The 18,726-nt window shown below is 37.7% G+C and overlaps 1 protein-coding gene across 3 annotated transcripts in view; it reads left to right on the top strand.

Moving 5' to 3' along the window:
* Positions 1 to 18,726, top strand: part of LOC126236400 (uncharacterized) — a 115,011-nt gene that overhangs the window by 40,143 nt on the left and 56,142 nt on the right. The window contains exon 1 of one of the 3 annotated variants that reach the window (XM_049945690.1): positions 6,066 to 6,164. The exons of the other annotated variants lie outside the window; for them this stretch is intronic. The gene's annotated coding sequence lies outside the window, so the exon portion shown is untranslated. Of the gene's footprint in view, positions 1 to 6,065; positions 6,165 to 18,726 lie in introns of those variants that run through there. 3 annotated transcript variants of the gene reach the window in all.

Raw genomic sequence — 18,726 nt, 5'->3', positions numbered from 1 at the left:
AGTTTCTTGTCAATTTCTTTGTCATGGTTGTTCATTGCAGGTTTCTGTATTGTAGTTGTTCAGTGCTAATTTGCTTACTGAAGAGACTTCTCAGAAGTCTGAGACCATCCAGTGAGTTCTGTGTTTTCGTGAGGAATTTGCCAATTAACACAGCTGCAGTGTGTTTTGTGAAATGACTGTTTGAAATGTCTTCTGACTGAGGCCACAGGAGAGTGAAGTGTGCTCACTATTTGCATATCCAGAAAAGAATGATATACAAGACAAACAAAAAAAACTGCCTTTGTTCAGGTTGGGAATAAGTGTTCTCATTTGAAGACTGTGTTTGAAAGTGAAGATGTTTCCAGTGACGACTTTTCGTATTCTAAATGTTTTGACAGAATAACAACAATGATAATATCAGAACTAGGTGAAGCGTCCCATTGTGCAGATGATGCAGATTTTGAGTCAATAGGGGAAGAATTAAATACCCTGAATCAGTCAACTACAGAGGTTGGTGTTAGTCCTGATAAGAAACTGTGGTCAGCGCAGTCGAGTCTTAAGCTCTATGTATCAGGAAAGTGCAGAGAAATTACTAAAGCTATGGATAAATACACTACAGCAAAACTGACCACACTCTTCAAAGTAGAAATTTCATCTTCAGAAGAAAATGAACCAAAACACTCTTGCACCTTTTGCCAAGAATTTTTCACAAATATAAATTCAACTGCTGAATATTGTGCATCCTATGGTGAAAAGGTGCAAGTTTTAACTATTATTCCAGAGACATTTTCAAAGAAAACAATTCTGAAACATGTTCCATCAGTATCAAAGTACATGGTAGACAAATCAAGAAATGTGAGGTCTGTAAAATAAGTCTTTGGAAGACCAGATCCCTATTATGGTCATCCTGTACAACAAGCAGCTCAAGTTCAAATAGTCTAGTCATTTTATCTGGAAGATAAATGGGACTGCTCTCACCAGAGTGCCAACAAAAAAGACACTTCAACTGTAACAGTTGAAGGTCAAGAAGTTGTGAAAATGATGAGGTACATGACTCGCAGTATTAAATAAACTTTTGCAATTTATAAGAGCAACTATACAACTTCACATATTGGAAGATCAAAATTTTATGCACTATGACCTACGTGGGTAGTTCCACACCCGCCTAGAGATGTCTGTTTATGTGTGTAATGCATGAATTTTGAACTTTGTGTGGTAACTTTGAAGAACTTACTGAAGGATGTGACGTATGACACCCCGGTTGGGATTTGAAGTCATTAGTAGTCTGTAACGTAAAGCGAGAGACTTGTTTGTTTCAAGAACGTGGAGACTGAACTGGGAAGGGAGAATTGTCTTTACAGACACTTGGCCTGGAAGACATATGAGGTAGGTAACCCTGCAGAAATTACATATGCAACATGGGAGGAAAATAAACTAATTAAGAAAATTGTTGCCTGCAACAACAACACTTTGCAGGAGTGAAAGAGTGTGTACAGGCTGAAGAGCTATGCTTAGTGCTTCAATCTGATTTTGCTGAGACCTGGTCTGTAATTCTCCCACAAGAAGTACAAGGGTATCATTGGAGTAATGACCAGGTTTCAATTTTTTACAGGAGTGACATATTTTCAAAACAAGGCCACAAGTGTTGCAGTTATAAGTGATGACAAAGGACATGACTCAGCACATGCTTTGCTAACAATGCGGAAAATTTTTCAACTGCAAACAGGGGCAGAGAAGATCATAATTATTTCTGATGGTGCTCCTAGTCATTTTAAAAATCATTACCAGCTGTTTGAATTGAGTTGTGCCAACTGACTGGGTATTGTAATGGTCCACCTGGTCATCGTTGATATCGCTAATTTTGGAGTGCCAAGCACTTACGAAATTTATCGCTGCACTATTATCATCGATGCACTTAAAGATCCTGGACGAGCCCCCACTTTTGTAAATGGTCCACCTGGTCGTCGTTGATATCGCTAATTGCTGTAAACGCACTATTTCACTCCAATTTACGGAGCTTGTTAGCACTTGATGTTAGGTTGGCGCCATTACAATGTATTGTATTGTAGTAATCGCTGCTGCTTGCTGGATCGCTGCTGTGTCTCGATGCTGATGCTGGCTCTAAATCTGGTTGTCTAGGGTTAAAAAACATGAGGTCCCGTGTTTTTCATGTGCTTTTGATGATAAAGAACGAGCGAAACCAACACGTATGTAAACATCAAATATTTATTACTTTAGTGGCCATATTAATTGCACTGTCCACCAAAGACCATAACACAACACAAAGTAGTACTTCCTTTACATGTTCTTTGCCTTGTGTTGCCAAACAATAACACAGAAACACACTTCACCAAAGTGACATTCTGACTGCCCCCGACTGCCTCCGACTGGTCTCTCGACCCTTCTTGCTGCTTGTATTTATAACATTGTCAAAGAACTACTAAAAAGAGATATAGTTTATAAGTCACATGTACATCTGTTATCATAATTTGTGCAGAAAAGTTGTTAATTTGCATCGAGTGACATAATTTAACATGTTATTAAAATGACAGACAGATTTGTTGACTTGACAGAATAATTCTTTGTTACAAAAAGGTCGTTTTTTAGAAGTTTGTCAATTGACTTCTCTAATTTGCATAAATAAGTAAGTAACGTGAATTATGAAGAATTACATTGGTTTTCGTCTAAAATAGGATTGATTACGTGAATACTGAGTGAAAACGCTCCTAGTGAACAAATAGGTTTCACTGGGTGATTTTTATTTAAGGAGATCCAAAATACTTAAGTTGGCCACTATTTTTCGTACTTCATATTAATTATTTAAGATAAACTTAGTGTTTTTCATGATGACATTTGCTGTATCAGTGATCAAGTGATATAAACTTTTGTGTGGGTCAGTTATTCAGTATAATTTAATGGGTTGACTGTTTATGGAGACATGTTGTGCAATCATTGTTAACATACACAATAACTTTTCTATAATCATAAATACTCGTTAAACTGGTTGAATTTGGAAGGGATCGCATACTTCATTAAAGTAAAGCCTTTAATATGTTCCGTTACAGTATACAGTACTATTGGTCACGGGAAGCGGCCTTATAATGGTGTAGGAGGCATGCTGAAGCACCATGCTACAACACATAATCTTGCCAGACCAAATACAGCTGTGATTCAGAATACTGAGGATTTTATGACAGTTTTGAAATCTTACACATCCACAGCCCTCATTCTTTTTCCCAAAGAGGAAATCGAAGAATTCCATGAACAGATAAAAGAAGAATTGTCCAAACAAACTCCTCCTATGAAAGGAAATCAGAAGACACATTTTTGGACTCAAAGTGATGGGCAAACTCATACTGCACATACTTTAAAGAGCAAGAAAGAATAAATTTCGTTCATTCAGCCAACACCTCAGAGGCAGCAGGATAATATTCAGATTCACAACCTGAGAAGGGGGATGTTTGTGACATCTGTGTATGACTGGACTGGTGGACTGCAGAGATTATAGACACCATTTATGAGTTAAACGATATTGTAGTGAACTTTGTGCTACCACATGGACCAGCTGCCGGGTACAGGTTTCCAGCTGAAGGACTGCAACAATGTCATCAGTGTTCACTTACTGTTCACAATGTTTGGAGGATTGTAAGTGCTCCAGTTCTTATTGGTTCAATGGGAAAGCATCACTCTTCAAAGGAAGACACTGAAGTAGTGGAACACATTTTTAGTTCATTGACTGGCTGATTTCAATACAAAACAGAGTGCATAGAAGTTATATTAATTGAAACCTTTAAGTCTTTGGATCTTTCACATACACTTTGGAACCATTTAAAATGCGTGAGAAATGAGTCTCTTACTCATCTTTCAAAACTAAAATTATGTTAAATAAGGCTAGGTTTTGATTTTTATTAGCCTGTTATGTGATAATGTGGTAATAAAACAGGTTTTATGTAGGCCTATGGCAAAAATTTCAGTTGTTCAACCGAAAAGTGGAAGCTCTCCTTTTCAGGGAATGTAGAACTATTTGGTACTAATCAATAGAAAAAAACTCAAAATTTTATCGAATGGTATTTTTGAAAAACAATTTTTTTGCGTAAATTATAAAAAAAGTTCAGAACACTCTAGTAAAAGAACTTAGACACGTAAGTTCAAATGGGAGATTTCTTTGCAGTCATAAAGAAATTATCTTTCAAACAAAAAAAAAACCAGCAAAATATCTATAACTGTTCCAGAGATACAGCATTTTAAAATTTTTTTCCAATATTCGTATCTTCAAAATGGTATGTGCAGTGTCATCTTTAGAGGGCTGTATCTTGGAGCAGAAATTTTTTTGGAGAAAACAAAAAAATATGTGTTACACTTATTTAGTCCCTCATTTTAACATATACTAAATTCAATAACGTCTGAGGCTATGAAGGTAAAATTTTTTCCTAGCCTGCCTGAATTGATATGGACTATGCCTGCTGTTTCTTCTTCCTCTTAAGAACCACACCCTTAATTTTTCATCTCTTTATCAGATGAAGACTGTAAGCTTGGGAATCATTGTAGTTGAATGTTTCCTAGGGATTGGAAACCAGTATTTGACAGAGTCATTAACAAAGCTGGTGATACGTACCAATTGTCAAAGTAAATTTAGATTTTGTTTTCATTGTGAGATAAAACAAAATAAGAGCTAGCTCTAGTGTTAGGAAGGATTGGTTCAGGTAGTACACAACCTGTACAGATCTCAAAATTGTGAAGTAGGTCCATGGTGTCACAAAGGAAAACAATTTATATCCCCAATGATGGGGTTTCATTGGATTGTTCTTGTTTAGAGAAGACGAACTTTGAAAAGCACAATATGTTCATCAACACAGAGCATTGATTCCGCAACGGGAATTTATTTAAACTCACTTTGAAGAGCATTAACTATTGTGTGGATCTTATAAAGCTTACCTCTGTTGGGGTCATTCTGTGAAGGCATGTGATTGTTGTTACAGAAGTGTAAATTCGACATCAATTCCTCCCATCTGTTATATACCATAACATTTGCTCCCTTCTCAACTTGGATGTTTCCATTCTAGTACGTCCTACTGCCAGGTAGACCATAATTGCTCATATAGATACATATGCCATAAACTGCTCTGTTTCCTTCTCTGAGATATTCAGAGGCTTGTTCAGATTTTATTAGTCACTGTACAAGTTTGACTGAGTGACAATTAAAGTTACAAGGTCCTTGCAAAGAAAAGAAAAAAAAAAACTTTGAAGTAGTCAATTGGAGACTGAAGTATATGATCATTACCTGAATCCAACATTGGTGATGAAGGTTTCTCACTGTTACTGGATCCCCTTCAAGCCAAATAGGTGCTTTTACTTCAGTGATTTTTTTATGTGGCTAGAGCTATAGAAGCTGTAGGGCCACTCTCTTCACCTTCATCTGTGCTGTCATTGGAGCATGCTTCATTGTTTCCCAAAACGAAATAAACTCACTGCTACCTTGTTTTATTCTAACATCACACATTTATAATGACTGTTATATAAGATATAGCCCCAGTCATTTCATCTTTGATGATATTAGGAACCAATTATTATAACTTTACAGTAAATGTCCAACTATTATAGTTTAATTTAGGTAAATTACATTGTAGAAATAAAAAGTAGAATTCAGTTATCACCAAATAAGGATATTTTGTTCCTTCTGTCATGGTCAAGGGTGTAATCTGGGTTCCCATCTGAGTTATCCACCAAACTACCTTCACTCTCATCAGGAGGTACAAATGGTGTTGCATTGTGATGTCTTCTTAGTCAACAAAGTGACATCTGAAAAGAGTAAACTTCATTGTCCAAATTGCATGAAGTAATTCTTCAATGCGAAATGTGCCAGTTTTGGCACAGACCAAAAAGCAGTAGTTTTTCAGTAAATGTCCACTGTGACAAATTTGGCACAAACCCAAAAAACCTTATAAAATGTAAACTAGGCATGTTTTGCAAATTGAAACTACTGTAATGAACTTTAAATAGACTGCATAAACAACATAATATTTTACAAAAAGGTACTTACCTTAATTTTTGTTTTTACAGCCATAAAAATTGAGGTTATGAGCAGCACATATTTATCTCAGATGATGGAACTGCTCACTGACGTAGTTCACTAAACTGCCACCAGGCAACAGCACAATACGGTAGATGGTTGAAAATAGTTCCAGGTATGGCTCAATGGGCCAGTAAATTGTTGCTTTAAAATTTAACATTAAATACCTGTATAAAGTGGTTATGTGCCAAACATGGCACACTGGGCAATAAGATGTTAAAGATTACTGTAAGGTACATAGAAGATTTTGTTACAAGCGATAGGTGCCAACCTTGCAACGAAAATTTAATTTATGTGTTTTTGTAGGTGAGGTAACAAAGGAACGAGGTCAGGGTACGAATCTTATTTTATCTTCATTTTTAAATGGTCTGAGTTGTTCTTATTTTTGCGTGGAGGTACAATAAAGGGAGACAGTGCTATAGACTTATACAGGATCTAACCATTGAGTACACTTGCCCTATGACGCTAACAATGTTGTACGTTGCTTTTAAGCAGGTGCCACCACGAGATGCCTCAAAACATAACACTCTGATTCAAGAACAATGGCAGCTTTTATCTTACCTGCTGGTGCTTGAATACCAAATGCTTTTACCATTTAACCAAGAAACTGCAGCTTACAGAACTGAACCTGTTCCTAATTTTTGTGACTTCGCTGATTCTGGTGACAAAATTATTCAGAAGTCTGCCATGCTCATGTTTTGTCCCCGGCCGCTGCGAACATTAACGATTTAATCATACAATACTCGTGTTTACTGTGGCTGTTACGAACTCATTGTCATGCAGTGCTATGCCAAACCAGTAAGCATATTTATGGTGCCAGCACTGTGAGACAAAATCATGTCTTATTCTTCTGACCCAGCCTCCCCCCGCCCCGCCCCTCATCTGACAATGTGCTGGGAGTCAGTGGATAGAGCTTACTTTCTCTGCTTGACACAGTCCCTTGAGAATTTGTTCAGGATGTTGTCAGCGATCTGCATGAGTGGCACCAAACCTTCCTATTGAGCATTTATGGTATCTTACTCATGGAAAATGATTAAGGACTCACACTGTATGTTTAGCAGCAGTGAAAGTTTAAAACAAAAATGAAATAAAGTTTCATCAGCTGTTTTGCCACCAGTCTCTGTTAATGTTTATTAGTACCATAGGCCCTGATACTCATCTCAGCAAAAGTCATGTACCGGCAATACATCGGCAGTAGAAAAACACTTCTGGTCCCCCAATCATAAATTTTTAAAGAAATGACACACATACAGCCTTTGAAAATTTCAAATAATAATTTGTCTGTTTCCTGCGACTCTTATAGGTAACTGGGACAAATTAGAAGCACTTTTCACTACCACAACAATTATAACAATACAAACCATCATGTGCTTGTAAAATTTGGCCACAAGATTAGATTAGATTAGATTAGATTAATACTAGTTCCATGGATCATGAATACGATATTTCGTAATGATGTGGAACGAGTCGAATTTTCCAATACATGACATAATTAGGTTAATTTAACAACATACTTAAGTTAACATAATAACTTTATTTTATTGTATTTTTTTGTTTTTCTTTATTTTTTATTTTTATTTTTTTAATTTAATTTTATTTTTTTAATATTTTTTTGTTTTTTTTCTTAATTTATATCTAAAAATTCCTCTATGGAGTAGAAGGAGTTGTCATTCAGAAATTCTTTTAATTTCTTCTTAAATACTTGGTTTTCTGTCAGACTTTTGATACTATTTGGTAAGTGATCAAAGACTTTAGTGCCAGTATAATTCACCCCTTTCTGTGCCAAAGTTAAATTTAATCTTGAATAGTGAAGATCATCCTTTCTCCTAGTATTGTAGTTATGCACACTGCTATTACTTTTGAATTGGGTTTGGTTGTTAATAACAAATTTCATAAGAGAGTATATATACTGAGAAGCTACTGTGAATATCCCTAGATCCTTAAATAAATGTCTGCAGGATGATCTTGGGTGGACTCCAGCTATTATTCTGATTACACGCTTTTGTGCAATAAATACTTTATTCCTCAGTGATGAATTACCCCAAAATATGATGCAATATGAAAGCAATGAGTGAAAATAGGCGTAGTAAGCTAATTTACTAAGATGTTTATCACCAAAATTTGCAATGACCCTTATTGCATAAGTAGCTGAACTCAAACGTTTCAGCAGGTCATCAACGTGTTTCTTCCAATTTAATCTCTCATCAATGGACACACCTAAAAATTTGCAATATTCTACCTTAGCTATATGCTTCTGATTAAGGTCTATATTTATTAATGGCGTCATACCATTCACTGTACGGAACTGTATGTACTGTGTCTTATCAAAATTCAGTGAGAGTCCGTTTACAAGGAACCACTTAGTAATTTTCTGAAAGACAGTATTGACAATTTCATCAGTTAATTCTTGTTTGTCAGGTGTGATTACTATACTTGTATCATCAGCAAAGAGAACTAACTTTGCCTCTTCATGAATATAGAATGGCAAGTCATTAATATATAATAAGAACAACAAAGGACCCAAGACTGACCTTTGTGGAACCCCATTCTTGATAGTTCCCCAGTTTGAGGAATGTGCTGATCTTTGCATGTTACGAGAAGCCATGTCATAGTGTTCTTAGTTGTTTACATTATTCTGTGGAATTGGGCACATTTTTTATTTACATTTGTAGTTTTGTTGGCATTGCACACTTTCAGTGTATGCTCTTCCCAACATCTCAAAAATTTGTTAACACGATTACTATAGAAGTTTATGTCATTACACTTTTTTACATCAGAAATTAAAATGCACCCACCAGTTGGTGATGCACAAAGAGATTGTGTCATTGTTGTGTTACCAGGTGTTCAACACATCTGTTGGGTTCAATTACTTGTATTTAATAACTTTTTCACAATGTATCTGTAGCCAGTGTGAAATAGGTGGCACATCTGTTGTATGCTGACCAAAAAGAAATGCGAGAACCATTGTGTCAGCTGTGTGAGGATTGTTTTAAATAGAATCCAACTGATTTTGTTCAGTGATATGTTTCTTTGGAGAACATTGTGTTACAATAGTTAGTGGGAGCCAGTGCAACAGCACCAAAAAAACAAAGGCTATTTCAACTTCTGGAAAGGTTACAGCTTTCTTCTTATTAATTGCTTTGCTAATGGTAAATACCTGGAAAATACCACACTAGTCTTCTATGCCAATTAAACTACTAAAAAACTGATTTGCTTGGTTTTTGTTGGTCTGCTCTATATCCAAACACTTTTGAGCATGGGAAATGGCTATGTACAGTTGTGGACAAAACGAGCGAGACCCCTCGCCTTTTCGTTATGCTGATCCACACAGCTTTAAAGTCTGCTACACAGCATAACGGGCAAGGCGACGAAGTGCTACCAACATACTACGCAAGTTCGCTTTGCACTGGAGAAACTCGCGCTTCGAAGACGCCACAGCATCGTCTGCCACCACTTCGTAGGAAACGAAATACCTCAAGTATAAGCCAATGTGTTTTATTCGCATATCTGTGAATGTGACTTGGATCTAAAGTGTGGTTATGTATAGTATGTATGCTCAAATTGCGATTCTAACATCATAAATAAAGACAAGAGGAAATGAATTAGGTTTCCTTACTCTTCCGTAACATCAAATATATTGTAGTTATTTTATCTTAAATGAACTGCGCAGAAAATCATTCACCAGAAGTGAATAACTTTTTACCAACACCAGATGATATAAACAGCTTGCCGGCGCGGGTTAGCCCTGTGTTCAACGGCGTCATATCGCAGACCGCGCCGCTGCTTGCGCCGTCAGTTCGAATCCTTCCCCGGGCATGGATGTGTGTTAGATTAAGTAGGTTGAAGTAGTTCTAGATTTAGGGGACTGAAGACCTAAGCAGTTTTGTCGCATAGTTCTCAAAGCCATTTTTTGACCTTTCGCGTAAATTTTCTTCACATAAACGGTCATATCTTTAGATTGCGTTGACATAGCTCACCTTTTTACACCACCAAGGTACCGTATACCGCAGGAAGTGCGATACATTGTCGCTTATTACATCCACCCGTACTCGAGGTAAACGGGTTTTAAGGGTTGGGTAGACAGATAGACGGTCAAGAAACTGAGACTAGTAGGGTTCCATTTTTACCTATTTACGTGACGAAATCCTAACGACGAAATTAGCTACCACAGTTACTGAAGATGAGGGCCGCATAATAATTTCCCCTACTCTTTGTTCGAAATGTTCCAGTTGCAGTCGATTCATCAGCATATTAATGGTTGCTACGCTTTCGACCCAAATGACGTTTACAGGAATGCAAATAAAATCCATTTGCCTATACACGTGGTAATTCAGATCCCACTATTAATGCCACCGCGTTTTAGATGTGCGAGCATTTCCATTGCTAGCTACCTTAAGGAACACATCGGCTAATTAAAGTTTTCTGGCTGTGGCACGTCTAATGGAGAATTCGAAACATTGTAGAATACGTTTATTTCCTGGGGTGGTGCAGAATTATCCTACTAAATTTACTCGCTAATAACGGTTTTTTGTTATTTCGATAAACATCCCGAATGATTGTCACATAAGCGGTGACATAAAGGTAGACAATTCATGTTTTTGAGTCCAGAAAGCTCTATGCAACAGAAACTGCAGATCATTTTGCCATTTTCATTGCGAAATTGCAGGCTTATTCATGTCTGGGGTAATAATAGACGGCTGTTTGCCTGGGTTGTCTGCTAGCGTAGTGAAAGGCGTATGCTACTGCAGGGGAGCTCTGGTTTGTTTTCGGTTCTAATCTCGATGGAGGTAGATAGACTATCAGTAAAGGAATTTTAAGAAATTCTCGCGCCCCGAATACGTTTTATTGCCACCTATATTCTGTACCGACGCCCTGTGGATGTCGATATGAAACTCTTATAGAATTTCATGCTTGTTACTGCCTACTTTTTCCGCTTCTGTCAATAATTGAATTGACTTAAGTGTGGCACTGAATGATTTTTAACTGAATTTCGTTACAAATCTTCACGCATCGCTATATTTGCACACTTTCATTGTAGGTCAGCAACGGTAATCCAGTATGACTGGTCTGAATATTGACACAGACCATTTCGCGGCCGAATGCGCATATTATTTTGCTAATTCGTAACGGTATAGGGTACTTTGTCTTACTAAAACAGTTATGTCATCTCGATAAGCTGAAATTCATTTTTAATAGTACAGTTCTTACTAATTAGCGTTTCTTCTTTCATTTATATCTTATATTTAGGTGTTGTGGTTAACACACTAATCAGCATTAATATAGTCTTACACATGATTGAAAACAGTCTGACAAATTTCGGATAGTTTTTCAATTTTACGCCTGTGCATAGTATGTTGGTAGCACTTCGTCACCTTGCCTGTTATGTTGTGTAGCAGACTTTAAAGCTGTGCGGATCAGCATAACGAAAAGGCGAGGGGTCTCGCTCGTTTTGTCCACGACTGTACATTTATATGTGTGACCTGCTTCATCAGTGCATGGATGGGACAGTATGCTTCCATACACTCTTGAGCCTAGCAGTATTTCTTGCAGAGGCATTTCAACCTTAGTCAAGATGGTTTGTCAGTACAGGAAATTGTTGTCTGAACTGACATACTCCACAGTGAAGCCCATTTGAACATTCACTCACTGCACAAAATATTGAAGTTCTACCTCCTGCAGTCAACAACACCAGTTAATCACAACTATCTACAAAGTATTGATTGTTACTCCTAGGAGAAAGCAACAAAACTGCACTAAGGTGGCAAAAGTCATGGGATACCTCTTAATATTGTGTTGGACTTCCTTTTGCCTGGCATTGTACAGCAGCTCGATGTGGCATAGACTCAATAAGTTGTTGGAATTTCCATGCAGAACTATGAGCTCTGAGCGCTATGGGATTTAACTTCTGGGGTCACCAGTCCCCTAGAACTTAGAAGTACTTAAACCTAAGGACATCACACACATCCATGCCCGAGGCAGGATTCTAACCTGTGGCCGTAGCAGTCCCGCGGTTCCAGACTGAAGCGCCTAGAACCGCTCGGCCACTCCGGCCGGCGAACTACATGCTTTTGCTGCCTATTTAGCCATCAATATTTGCCAAAGTATTGTCAATGTAGAATGTTGTGCATGAACTGACCTCTCAATTATGTTCCATTAATGTTCAACGGGATTCATGTCAGGGGATCTGGGTGGCCAAATCATTCATTCAAATGGTCCAGAATGTTCTTCAACAAATCACGAATTACTGTGGCCCAGTGACATGACATCATCCTTTGGGAATATGAAGTCCATCAATGACTACAAATGGTCTCCAAGAAGCTAAACATAACCATTTCCAGTCAGAGGACTCAGTCCATTCTACATAAACACAGTCCATTCCACAGCCCACACCGTATTGAGCCACTTCCAGCTTGCACAGTGCCTTCTTGACAACTTGCATCCCTGGCTTCATCATTTGAATCCTACCATCAGCTCTTACCAACTGAAATTGGGACTCTTCTGAACAGGCCACAGTTTTCCAGTCACCTAGGGTCCAAATGATATGATCAAGAGCCCAGGAGAGGCACTGCAGGCAATGTCATGATGACAGCAAAGGAATTCACGTCAGTTGTCTGCTGCCATAGCCCATTAATGCCAAACTTCATCACACTGTCCTAACAGATATCTTCATTGTATGTCTCACTCTGATTTCTGCAGTTATTTCACACAGTGTTGCTTGTCTATTAACACTGGCAACTCTATGTAAACGCTGCTGCTCTCAGTCATTAAGTAAAGGCCATTGGCCAATGTGTTTTCTGTGGTGAGAGGTAATGCCTGAACTTTTGCATTCTTGACACACTCTTGACACTGTGGATCTCACAGTATTGAATTACCTAATGATTTCCAAAATGGGATGTCCCAAGCATCTATCTCCAACTGCCATTCCACATTCATAGTCTGCTAATTCCTGCCATGCAGCCATAATCATGACGGAAACCTTTTCACATGAGTTACCTGAGTACAAATGACAGCTCCGTCAATGCACTGCCTGTTTATGCCTTGTGTACATGATGCTGCCACCACATGTATATATGCATACCACTATCACACGACTTCCATATCTCAGTGTACACACTGCCTTTCTCATAACATCTGGGAAGACTTATGTCCACCAACATATTATACATCTATCTCTACCCAATCAATGTGGCATCTGGGCCTCCATTGCAAACAGCAGTCAAGCCCCCAGCATCATAGTGGGGAAAGGGAACACCTGGAATGGAACCTGCATCAGTGGCATGAAATTTTCTTCATCAACTAGTACAGGATTTGTCTGAAGCACAGTCATCATCAGGGAAGAGTGTGGAGGCAACCACATACTAGTGTACATCTCAGGCATACAGTCTCATGGGCTCAGTAGGATAGTAGGTCAGTGATGTTTTGGGCCCATATTGTGTACTAATGTCAGACATTTTTTGTCACATTTCAAAGATAATTTGATGGCTGTGCAGTATTACAGCAGGCTCCTGCATCCTATTGTCCACCTCTACAATCAACATTTTGGCACTACGCTCATCTTGCAAGACAATATTGCAAGATCACAGTGCACCCATCTCATGAGTACCTTCTTGTTGGAGACAGGGATCAGCCGATTGAAATGGCCTGTGGTACCTGCTGACATGACTCCAACTGAGCATCATTAGGACTGGTTGAAACTTGAAGTAGTCATTGCTGGAACACTCCTCATACACTCTTTAACTTGGGAGTGCCGCCATGGAAGACATTAACTTTTTTTTTTCTTTTTTTTTTTTTTTTCTCATCTTGATTACAGCTTGCCAAGGATGATAGCTTCCAGTGACGTGCAAAGATGTGCACTTTCAAACAGACTGTCTCAGTTTTAATTTTTGGTTTCTCTTTATTTCACAGTAAAGTTATATTTTTTCTCATGAGGCTTATTCTTCCATTCCCTGCTCTCTTTGATCTAAGCCTGCATATGTTTGTAGATCTGCAAGTAGCTCCAAACTTTTTTAAGCAGTCTAGGTATGAACATGTAAGGGGACATGCCAAGATTGTCAAAGAATGGAATAATTTTTTGTCAGGGCAATACACCTGCCAATAAATGTTCTTGAGTGATAGGAACACTGGGAAACTTAAAGTACTTATATATTGTTGGAATATTCACACTATTCACCAGATTTATGCCCTCTAGTGTATACCTAGTCCTGCATCTAAAGAAATTTGTGCCACAAAACTGGTGAAATATTCTCACAGAAACAACATTAGGCAAAGAATCCTTCATTATCAAGCCAGGAACTTCTTACCTTGCTCTTTTAAGCCTCTGGGTAGAAAGTCATTTAATTACCTCAATCATAAACATATTTCTCAGACCTACAAAATAGCAGTTACTGCATTTCACCCATCAATAATTAATATAATGTAAACAAAAAAATGATATATCCATCTGAGAAAAAGTTAATGTCTTTATTCTGTTGATTAACAAAGTTACAAAAACAACTTGTCACTAAGAAACTTCCTGACAGATTAAAACTGTGTTCCGGACTGAGACTCGAACTTGGGACCTTTGCTTTCACGGTAAAGTGTTCTACCATCTGAGCTACCCAAGCATGACTCATGCCCTATCTTCACAGCTTTACTTCTGCCAGTATCTTGTCTCCTACCTTCCGAACTTCACAGAAGCTCTCCTGCGTACCTTACAGAACTAGCACTCCTGGAAGATAGGATATTGTGGAGACATGTCTCAGTCTGGTACACAGTTTTAATCTGCCAGGAAGTTTCATGTCAGCACACACTACACTGCAGAGTGAAAGTCTCATTCTGGAAACATCCCCCAGGCTGTGGCTAAGCCATGTCTCCACAATATCCTTTCTTCCAATAGTGCTAGTTGTGTAAGGTTCACAGGAGAGCTACTGTGAAGTTTGGAAGGTAGGAGATGAGACACTGGCAGAAGTAAAGTTGTGAGGACGGGGCGTGAGTCATGCTTGGGTAGCTCAGATGGTAGAGCACTTGCCCGCGAAAGACAAAGGTCCCAAGTTTGAGTCTCGGTCCGGTACACAGTTTTAATCTGTCAGGAAGTTTCATATCAGTGCACACTATGCTGCAGAGTGAAAATCTCATTCTGAAAACTCGTCACTATTTCATTGGCCTATGTCTTTTGTAACTCTTTTTCTAGGTCGAAATAGATTCTCCCATATCTTCAGTACACTGAAAGAGTGAAATAGTAAAGAGGGAGACCCTGTATATTTTGAGTATGAAGCAGAGAAGAGAGATGTTGGGAATCATCATTTGTGTAGGAATTAATTTTATTGGATTCTGATGTGTCCGCCGATGTGGACCCAAGGAAAACCACCCAGGCAGTAAATATTGCAAACTGTATTACACACAACTAAATGATCTTCTCTGAGGGGAGTTAAAGTCGAACATATTAACTTAAAACAAGTTGTTTTTAGAATATTTAATGAACAAGATAAATAACAGAAGGCTGAAGGTGAATAAATGACTCTAGCCTAAGTTGAAGTCACACAATAATTGAACACAAATCACTTCTGAAGAATGGAGAAAACAAAAATAATAGCTGCAGGCTGAAACTGTCACAGTAAATTGGATGGTGGAACTTTTGCATCACTAAGTGCACGATTATCAGAGTGCATTAGCCATGCACAAGTTAAAGTCTTGAGGGGATGAACAAATGTTAATGTCCTGAAGGAGCGCACAAAAGTTGAAGTCCGGTGTAGTGCTAATTAATGATTAGAGAACTGTCACGGTGCAGGTGGCCATGTCTCTGTGGTGTAGAGGCCAAGGTGGCAGCTTCTGGATGGCAAGGTTCATGTGGATGGCGACAGCATCATGGTAGTGGCTCCAGAGTGACATTCTGATTGTGGGAATGCTTTTTCAATTGGTACCTGGCCCATGAAACTGGCTGTTAGTGAACTCACACATTTTGGCCCAAGTGTTGGTCTAAGTACTGCCTGTACACTAGGATGCAGCTGGTATTATTTTCAGTCACACAGCCTGTGGAAGAGAAAAGGTTCACAGGGCCAGTGACCTCTGGCAGCACTTGGATAACTGCGTGGTGACAGGATGGAGCATGGCCCTCTCATGTCTGTCATCTGCAAAGAGTTCCATTGCCTGTATAGGCTCTCTGTGTTAATGACTGCTAGATGAGTAGGTTCAAGGCCTCAACACAGCAGATTCCTTTCATATAATTATAGCAACAAGGTATCTTGAGAACTGTTTTAGTTGTTATTTTATATAATATAGTGTATTAAGTTAGGAGAAGACTGAGTTTGAAAGCTAAATTTTTATTTATTTATGACATGTATTCACTATACAGGATGTAACAGATAAATTGCACTAATCAGCTGGCAGCCTTTGAGGCTGCTGCTTAAATAAAATTAAAAATGTAAAAAAGAAACATGTCCACTGAAACTATGAAGAATATTGAAAGAAATAAACAAATAAGTTATCTAAGTTTACTTTCTAACAACTGTAGGTACCACTACAAATCTGCATAACCCAGAAAAACAGTAGGTATCTCACAAAAATATGTACTTGTATGTATTCTGTATCATGTTACTTAGTATGCTGGAAAAGAAAACATGACTTTAAATGTGTCTTATGTGGTCCAACATATATATTATTCCACAAGTCAACAACCATTTTTCTCAACATATACTAACCCCACAGGGAAGAATGAGGTACTGTTGTTAGAAAGGTTTCTTAACTGGCTTTTGACACTGCATACCTATGTCATATTAAAACTTATTAATTGTGGACAAGTTTTTTAACTGGCTTCTGACACTGCATACCAATTTTGCATTAGAATTTATTAATTGTGGAATATTTTAACATAAAAGAGACATTTAATTATCATAGGCAAAAGGGCATCATGGATGCCCAGCTTCATACCCATATTTTATGAAGCTACTTTATTAATCATGAATAAGGGATTCCCATTTCATATAGTCTTATTGCAAATACCATTTTATTTATTTTAAAGTAATTATTACGTGGATAATTTATATACAGCATTGTCATACATGATAACAGTGACCACTGTTGTAATCCATTATCTCTGCTCATCGTACAAATTGGCTTTTCTAAACGAATATACTTTCCAAAATGACTAACACATTTGTCATTGTCACCTTGAACTATGATTTACCTATTGCCACTATGGCCTAACATGCTTACTGTAACTGAATTTTGTCCAAAATTATTATATACAAGGGATGTTTCATAGGTTCATGTTTATTATTTCACATTGCTCAATTCTTTTCTAAAAGTGTTTTCTGGTCATTCCCACAACAACCCTTTCCCAATGACTACATTTATTTATAACCTTAAAAGTGTGAAAGTTTCACAAGTGTCCTCTGCTTACAAGTAATACTCAGCTGACTGACACCAGGAAAAGTGTTGTAATACAATGGATAAACTTAACATCATATGATCCAAGCATGCTGTTTCAATTGACAAGAAGACAGTTGCATATTAAAAGTATATTTTTGATCACTGTCAACAAATCACAGGAACAAACACTTTATAGAGTATGATTGTGTTTACCAAATCCCATCTTTACACATGGACAGTTGTGTGTAGCCTTTTCAAGGGTAACTAAATCAAATAACATTTTTGTATTCCTTAAAGAAAATGAAAAACAAAAAGTACATGAGGATTACATTCTCACATCACATATCATTTACACTGAAGAATTTTGTTCAGAATTATGATCATGGAAATGTTTATGCAAGGAATTATCATAAATTAAGAATTATCATTTCCAGTTGTTCAGTTATTATTAAAGATGTTTTATCACCATTCCTACAACTATCCTTTTTTCATTGGCATCTCTCATTCCAAATACTGTCATTATTTAGAGATATAAAAGCTCAAAAGTTTCATATGGATCCCCTTGTCTGAAGATTACTGCTTAATGACATCTGCCATAATATTTAGACTTGTGAAGCCTTCATGGAGAGTCAATGGAGTTGGCTAAGAAAGTCATCTAGATTGGTCTGATATAGTGTCAACTTTTCTGCTGCTGCTTCAGATCAATGAGCTTTTGGAATGGGTGTGAGTAGTCATGAACACAGTGGGCAGTGACCTCTGTTATGCTTCCCAATTCTTCTCAGGGAGATGGTCTGCCACATTGCTCTTCATCATTCACCACGTCTGACCACAGTGGAAGTGTCTGTGCCACTCAACCACTGCATCATAGGATGTGGCATTGTTTCCATACACGTCCATCAACTCAGCATAGATTTTAGAGCATTTTTCCACTTCAAATGCAGAAAATGAACAGTCGTATTATACTCCACTTTGTCAGTTGGCTGGCACTGTGTTTTTGTGCCCATAGCATCATTTTGAGGTACTGTGGCAGTGGGATTTCAATTTTTAGCAAGACTGCAGATGAGTACCTACAGACACACAAAAAATTAATCACATAACTTTTTTTTAAATGATAATTAGACCTTTATGACTACACCTCATAGTTTTCATTACTCCCAATGTTTATTGTGGGTGTTATCTTCCCAAGATACATTCCTTATGTTCTGGCTATAGAAGAAATCAATATTTTTCTTTTTTAAAGTTCAGGTTCTTCATTGCCTTTGTGTGTTGCAGTTTTATATTTGCTGTGTACATTTAACAAAATGCATTTATGGTTTTTCTAACAAAATATC

This window comes from Schistocerca nitens, chromosome 2, assembly GCF_023898315.1.
Source record: "Schistocerca nitens isolate TAMUIC-IGC-003100 chromosome 2, iqSchNite1.1, whole genome shotgun sequence".
Lineage (NCBI taxonomy): Eukaryota > Metazoa > Arthropoda > Insecta > Orthoptera > Acrididae > Schistocerca > Schistocerca nitens.
This window is presented reverse-complemented; position numbering and strand designations above follow the sequence as displayed.